The sequence below is a fragment of the Miscanthus floridulus genome, chromosome 18, assembly GCF_019320115.1.
Source record: "Miscanthus floridulus cultivar M001 chromosome 18, ASM1932011v1, whole genome shotgun sequence".
NCBI lineage: Eukaryota > Viridiplantae > Streptophyta > Magnoliopsida > Poales > Poaceae > Miscanthus > Miscanthus floridulus.
Window position 1 is genome coordinate 113,516,289 of NC_089597.1, and position 7,581 is coordinate 113,523,869.

General features: G+C 38.3%; 1 long non-coding RNA gene across 2 annotated transcripts; it reads right to left on the reverse strand.

The window, feature by feature from the left end:
* Positions 1–1,011: 1,011 nt before the first annotated feature.
* Positions 1,012–3,544, reverse strand: LOC136522142 (uncharacterized). 2 transcript variants are annotated; one of them, XR_010775798.1, is made up of 4 exons: positions 3,088–3,544; positions 2,868–3,003; positions 1,529–1,607; positions 1,012–1,230 (listed from the first exon to the last, which is right to left on the reverse strand). It is a non-coding gene; the product is annotated as an uncharacterized lncRNA (long non-coding RNA). The 2 variants fall into 2 exon arrangements; XR_010775797.1 differs by having other exon boundaries at positions 2,954–3,003; positions 3,088–3,524.
* Positions 3,545–7,581: the final 4,037 nt, after the last annotated feature.

A 7,581-nucleotide genomic window follows, 5' to 3' on the forward strand; every position in this document is an offset into this window, starting at 1 on the left:
TCACAGGCCCAATTCAGCATATTGCAACCCAAATTCATCACTAATTTTTAGCCCACTTTTCAGTCCACTACTACAGCACATATAGCCCATATACACAGCCCATTTTTGAACATTCAGCCCATATACACAGCCCACACACAGCTCAAATAATTATTGTTGCAACAATATACACAGCCCACACATTAAATAAAATAATACACAGCCCACGCATTAAATAAAATAACTCATATTTCCATCCAACAATATATCACATAAATTTGCAACCAACATCAGATTACAAGTATTCATCCAACAATAGTTAACATACAGAAGTGCATACAACCATATAGTTTACCATGGCACAAGCCAACAACACAGAATGCATAGAAGCCCAGCAGCTTGATGCATGTAGCAGCAACAGCAAAATGCGAGCAGCAGCAACAAAATATATACCACCATGTATCGCTTAACTTAGTCGAAATTGACTTGACACAATAGGGGTGTAGCATTTTTTTTTTGCTGTAGTGGCACTCCTTGAACAAATCAAATGCATTAGGTTCTTCATCATTATATTTGTCATCCTGAGAACAACATATATGCATTAGGTCCGGCATGAATTAAGATGTTACAAAATTTTGGACAGCTACTATTCAACTAAAAATCTAGAAGAACATGTTCAACTATAAATAGGATTAACCTGAATAGTTACTGTTCAACTAAAAATCTAGAAGAACATGTCCAACTAAAAAAAAGACAGTTGCGGTTACAATAACAGCAGTAGCTTATTACAATAGCACCAGTAGCTTGTACCAAATTATACAAAGACAAATCTAAAAAATAGCAGCAGTAGCTTGTTACAATAGCATATGCAGCAGCATGTTACAAATAGCTTAATATGGTGGTTAATAGCAGCAGAAGCTTAATATTTTTTTTATGACAAAGGAACCTTTATTGATTAGCAGCAAGCTGCTGCAATAAGGGAGAACCACTCCTGGTTTACATCATACAAAGCCTCATGAAGAGGACATCTACTAAACTGCATATTTGACAAGTTTTTGAAACTGAGTAACCTGACAGCTGAGGGAGAGAACAGATAGCAGCAATAGCAGCTATCACTGATGAAGATTTACTGACCACACAAAACTGCAGTTCCTGGACAACACAAAATAACCTTTAGTTCCTGGAGGCAGTACATACCTTTCGATTATGTAGGCTGCATCTTGGACCTTTATGTGCAATGTCTCTTCCTTTCTAGAGAGGAGAAATTATAAATAAAATAATTGCATATTAATATGCATGTAATATACAAACAGTACACAAAAATAATTCTACTGCGAAGAGAGTAATAATTGTTGCATATCAGAAGCTATTTTTCACTAAGCCAACTACACATATGTAGAAAATTTGGTTGTCTAATGTATAACCATTTTCCAGATTAAACATTTGGAATAAATAAGAAATAATTATACTTCAGGTGTTATAAATATGAAAATTCTAATAATCAGAGGACATGTAATACTCATTTGGCATTCTATTCCATCGCAGATACCTGTACAGAAATCTTCAAGACCTCTATTGCTGCTGCCACCAAGTTTAACTTAACATAAATCATCGCTGAGAGAAAGTACCTGTACAGAATTTATCCAAATTAGCCAATAAATCTGAAATTTACCTACAGCCGAACTGCACTACTGCTACTGTACTGAACCAAAGCAAGAAACAACTAAGCTGAAGTTAAAGGTTTTAAACTAACTAAACTGATAGCTAAAAGAACATGGTAAAACTATTACTAAGGTACCAGCATGCAACCGAGTGTGCCTGCAAGTGACAATTACCTTCACTATTGCATTCCAAATAAGATAATCGAGTTGCTGAAAGTAACATAAACAGATCCAAACTCTGTAGTTGTAGAGCTGATCAAGGTCGAGAAAGTAGATAGCTACAGCTATTGTTGTTAAAGAATAGCTTATGTTGTTGATATGAAAATCAAGGCTGCCAGCTGCCAGAACAAATTGTTGCTCACTAACGATAGGCTGACTTGCTGCACTAGAACAAATTCAGAGCAAAACCCAGGCTCGCACTAGAGAAGAAACTACAGAGCTGTCGACAGAGACCCAGCACAACCAAGAAATCAAGAGGAGCTAAAGCTGCAGGTGCTGGTTTGCACCGAACAGCAGCTTTGAGAGAGCACGCCCAGGCGCCCAACACCAGAACATACACCGGTCAGAAGCACAGAGCAAAGACAGCAGCTTGAGTGCTAGAGAAAATTGACAAACTGACCAAATCAATTCCAATTTCTCTTCTACTTAAGCTAAATTGGCACAATAAATTATGTAACAAAGAAGAAAGCATCCTCAAGCAATGCTTTTTATATGCATGCCAATCATAGACTGATAATATTATGTTAGTCATTTATATTTATCTGGCAGGATTGTTTATCAAATATTCCCTTAGCATATGTGTTAAAAATAAAAGTGCAAAGGCAAACACAAGCTGCAGACATGAAGCAAACAATTGCTTTTCATAGATAAATTACTTGCTGCCTTAACTCAAACAATAGTAGCCTAAGTTCATCACTCCAATACACTAAGTCCCTACAGTTAAGAGCCATGAAAAAATGCTAACCACCTTTTCTAATGTAAAACACACGGGCTCTAACCAGATTACTTCAAACCTAGTACCATTTTCATATAAAATAAAACTTCTATGCTGAAATCTGTCTCATGTAACCTCAACTTTTCCTGGAAACAAAAGAGCAAGTTGGATAAATACTAAATAACAGACCCTACTTAAGGTCATATAGACTATAGATGACATTATTCTTCAAATCATAAAGAAATCAACAAATTACTACTTGGAACTCCTAAGTAGCCCTACACAATTGTTACCCAATCTTTTAGGTGCCAGACAGATTAGACGGAGGAAAGTGCCTGTGCACAACAGCAATATATCAACGCCATTGCCATGAGCGCACCTAACAGCCAGCACCAACATGCCTTTTCGATTCCCCCTCCTATGGTGCACCTGCAACAAATCCAACCCGGCCCCAATCACCACCGCTCAAATCTGACCCAAAAATCGATTGCAAGAGAACGAAGTGCTGCTCACCTGGGAGCTGATGGCCAAGAGGAGAGACGCAGGGGCCAGCCAAGGCCAAAGTAGATCAGAGCCACCACTGTCACCAGAATCCCCATGGTCGTCCCACTCAGATCCACCTGCGCGTGTTGCTGCTGCACTTCCATACGCTCTCGCCTAGGGTTTCGGTGTAGCGACCTCGGGCATGGGTGTGCGGGCGCGCAGGCGCACAACGGCAAGCCTCCGCCGCTCCGAGGGCCGGGGTGGAGCGCCGCCCTCGGCCTCCTCCATGCTGGGATGGTCGTTGTGCCAGGGGATGGCTGTGCCCGGGGAAGAGAAGGGAGGCAGCGTAGATGGGAGAGGGTTGGGAGCGGCGGCCGGCGGAGAGGAGGGGCAGCTGTTGTTAGGTTAGGCCTCTGTATATGCAAGCGGGTTTTGGATATGGGCTGGATATCCTAGGTTGCAAATCCTGTTAGTGACGTTTCCTGAATCCGTCACAGTGAATCCGTCACGGATTAAAGGATTTCTTGTAGTGTTTTAAGTGGGTATTTCAAACTTTCCTTCAAGCAATGGGAGGAAAACACCCTCAAACAATCATCACAGACCAAGACATGGCGATGAAATCAGCAATAGAGCAAGTCTTCATAAACACAAAGCACATAAATTGCTTGTTCCATATAAAGACCAAATGCTACAATAAGAATGTCAAGGTCTTTGTAGCAAACGAAGGACTATATGAAGACTTCGAAGATATAGTGAACAATAGTCTAACGGTGGAAGAATTTGAGCGACTTTGGAAGAGAATGATTGAGGAAAGAAACCTTCAAGGGAATAACTACTTTTCCAAGATGTGGGAAATGAGGAAAAGGTTTATCCCGGTCTACTACAAAAATGACTTTTTCCCTTTCGTATAGACCACATCCAGGAGTAAGGCAACAAATGCAAGGTTCAAAGACAATGTAGGGCCAACCTATAGTATCATCAGCTTTCTGAAAGAGTACAATCGGATTGTTCATACCATAAATCGAGCAGAAAGGCTAGAGGACAGCTATAGCAAGCAGAAAAGGCCAAAGGAATTTATATTCGGCTACAGAATAGAGCAGCAGGCACGACAGCTATACAACAGAAACATATTCAAAAAGTTTCAGCTACAACTGAAGGCAACATCAAGGCTAAACTATAGGGAAACTGAAGATGGAAAAACATTTGAGGTGTGGCAAAAAAGTAACCAGATTCAGAAGGTTCATAGGTTTAGGAGATATACAGTAAACACTGAACTAACACAAGGAGAAGAAGAATTTACCTGCATATGTGCAAAATTCAGCAAAGATGGCATACTCTGCTCTCATATCCTGAAAATAGTCATTAAAAAGGAAATCAGCATAATTCCAGACAAATACTTCTTAGACAGGTGGAGAAAAAAGGATATGAAGGTACATGTTGAAAGACAAGAAGAAGAAACACTTGAAACAAGCTCATTGTTGAGATTCAACATGTTATCCAAGAGATCAACAATACTGAATTTAAAAGGATCAAAAAATGAAAAAGCCATGGAATACCTTATGGCAGAATTCGACAAGATGGAAATCAATTTAGATAGAATGTTATGTGCTCAGCAAACAGGTGAAGCACAAAATGACCAGCAAGGAAATGAAGAAGGACAAACTATAGCAGCACAAGCTAGAGATCCACAGACTGAAATAGATGATCTAGAAAGAATTCAGAGAAAGGGAAGGCCACCTAAACCTGTCAGAATGAAGACACATATAGAAGAAATAAAGAAGAAACTGGTGGCAGTAGAAAAGAAGAAAAAGAAGAAAACAAATGACACAGACAGTGCAGGTATAAAATTTAAGGACATACAAATAGAATTTGAATCCAAATGCAAAAATTCTTATTTATGTGAACTAATAATGTTTTGTAGGCTCCCTGATGAAGCCAAAAAGAAAGAAGAGGAAGGAAACATCAAATGGTAGCACTGATCCCGAAGCCACACCACACTAAGGACACGGTGATCAAAGACATGCAGCAATTCACGATGATCAGCAGATAGAAGCAAAATTTAAGTAGCCAACATATTTATGTAATTTATGTAATGAGCAGGATGTTACAGACCTTAAATTAAATTATGCCTAGATCTAAAATTACATATGCTAAGAACTACAATTGCAGTGCCCAATATCTGCAATTTATATTATCAGTGATTGCAATTGTGAAACTCCAAGTAGTACAGATAGAGTGATAAGTACAGTTACCCAAATGTACAGATGAAAGGGTCATAAGGTGCCTGAGTAAGTATTCAGAATCTGACCTGTTTCACCTCTCCATACCACAGACAGGGAATAGCAACGAAACCGACAACACCAGGAACAAGGCATAGTAGTGCAGGCTGCAATAAGCCCCAAAAATAATTATAGTATTAAACAAAAACTAACCCTTGAGGGTTGCCAATAATTGACAATTCATAAATTTTCAAATTTCCTTCAACTGTAGCACAACAAAACAACTAAAGATGATTTCTATCCTATCATTGTCATGGTCTGGACAAGCAAACACAAGAGATGAAGCCAGTTTGATTCCTTTATCTTAAAAAATGAAAAAAACTATGCGCAAACAGAAGAAATGGATGGACAGACAAAGACTAATATACCGAACACACCAAAATATTGTTGTTTTAGCTTCAAGCAGAACAGACAAGAAAAATCCCTGCGCTGTTCGCACCCAATTAGAATCTTCATCAGAAAACACTTATGAATGTTATCTTAGAAAATACAGAATATCGAACACAGTCGATAGTTGACAGGATGCTCATATTTATTTAGAAACCAACAAGAAGAATAGTAACAACCAAGCCAAATAATTGAACTTGATGACATCATACACTGTTGGGAGTTGGCTGCTTGTCATGAATATAGATAAAGTATTATCCATTCTCCTCCATTAACCACACACACAAAATTTGAGGGACAAATATATAGATTGGATGTAGTAAGCATCTACAAATGGTGTAACAAATATAGGCAAACGAAAGAAGCATAGGGACTGACCAAGATCAATATTTGGATGGCTTCAAGTAATTTTGCAGCGGCACTAGCTGATGGTTGTGAGCTTGTGTTCGACAACCGAAGTGCCTGTCACCTCTATCTCTTCAGCTCGGTTCTTTTTCAGATGGGAGCAAGTACATTCTCCTGCATGCAACCAACAGAGTAACTAGTGAATTAGTCTCACCACAAGAGATTACACAAATTTTAAATGAGAATTTGATGAAAACTTTCCAGATTTACTTAGCCTTCACTTATTCAGACATACTTGCAGAATATATAGATCAACTAGCACAAAAATGACAAAATCACTAACAGATGAACAAGCACTGCATGCAAAACGAGATCTATAGACAGCACCAAAAATAGCTCCAAAAAAATAAAGTTAGCAAGTGGGCCTAACCAACACATGAGACCCCACCATTCCACTCACATGAGTATACCTGAAATGGTCATACCTACAAACAAGCTTAGATATACCAAAATTCAAAGAAATCTAATCTTTACACATTGAGAGCAAATGACATTCAATTGTCAGAGGCACCATTTTCTCAAAAGCACCTGGGCAAAGATAGAAAATGACGACACTCCAAAAACAGAAGTAGCACCACCCAAAAAAAGGCCCAAAAAAACCAAACTCCATACTCTCTTGGTCCTTGAAAAATAAAAAAGCAACAAACAAAAGCAACCAGTATAACAAATTTGCAGATATAATCATAAAGTGCTACCTACAAAAAATATATAGTCTACCTGAAAAACAAAATGCAGCTGCCAAACACATCAGAGCTAGCAAATACATCTACAAAAATGCCAGCCTTAGCAAAATCGCCACCCCCAAAACTAGTAAACTTATATTACTGAGTGCTGACATAGGAAGTAGTGACCAAATAGCTAGTACAGAAAGTTCTGGGAACGAAAAAGGTACAGTCTTACATGATCTACCTCCTTACTTGGCCAAAATAAGGTCCAATAGTTCAGCACCCTCACATAGTCTGCAAAAATAGAAGGTAAGACTTAAGAATTGGTTTTGTGTATAAAGACAAATGGTGACTGTGGTGACTTAAGACTTAATATTTAAGAGTTAGTATGCAAAACAAAGAGATGGGAAACATCTATTTGAAATCACAGGATCATTTATGCCATTATTAGCTACATTTTAGAACAAGGAAGGTCCTAGGTGTGTGCTGGCACAATCACAATAAACAGAATGCAATTTTTACTATAGAAAAACAAAGACAAATATTTGAAATGTGTTACACAAATCACAAAAACAATTTTTTTTTCTATAAAAGGACAAAGACAAAAATGCGGTGTGTGCTAGCACAAATCACAATAAACAAAGGACAAGGAGGCAAATAGTTCAACGCCAGCATATTGCATACGATCATAATTACAATTGCGGTGCCCGATACTTGCAATGTCCATTATAGATTATTGCAATTTACTACTTATAAATGTGCAATCAATAAATGGATACTAAACACAG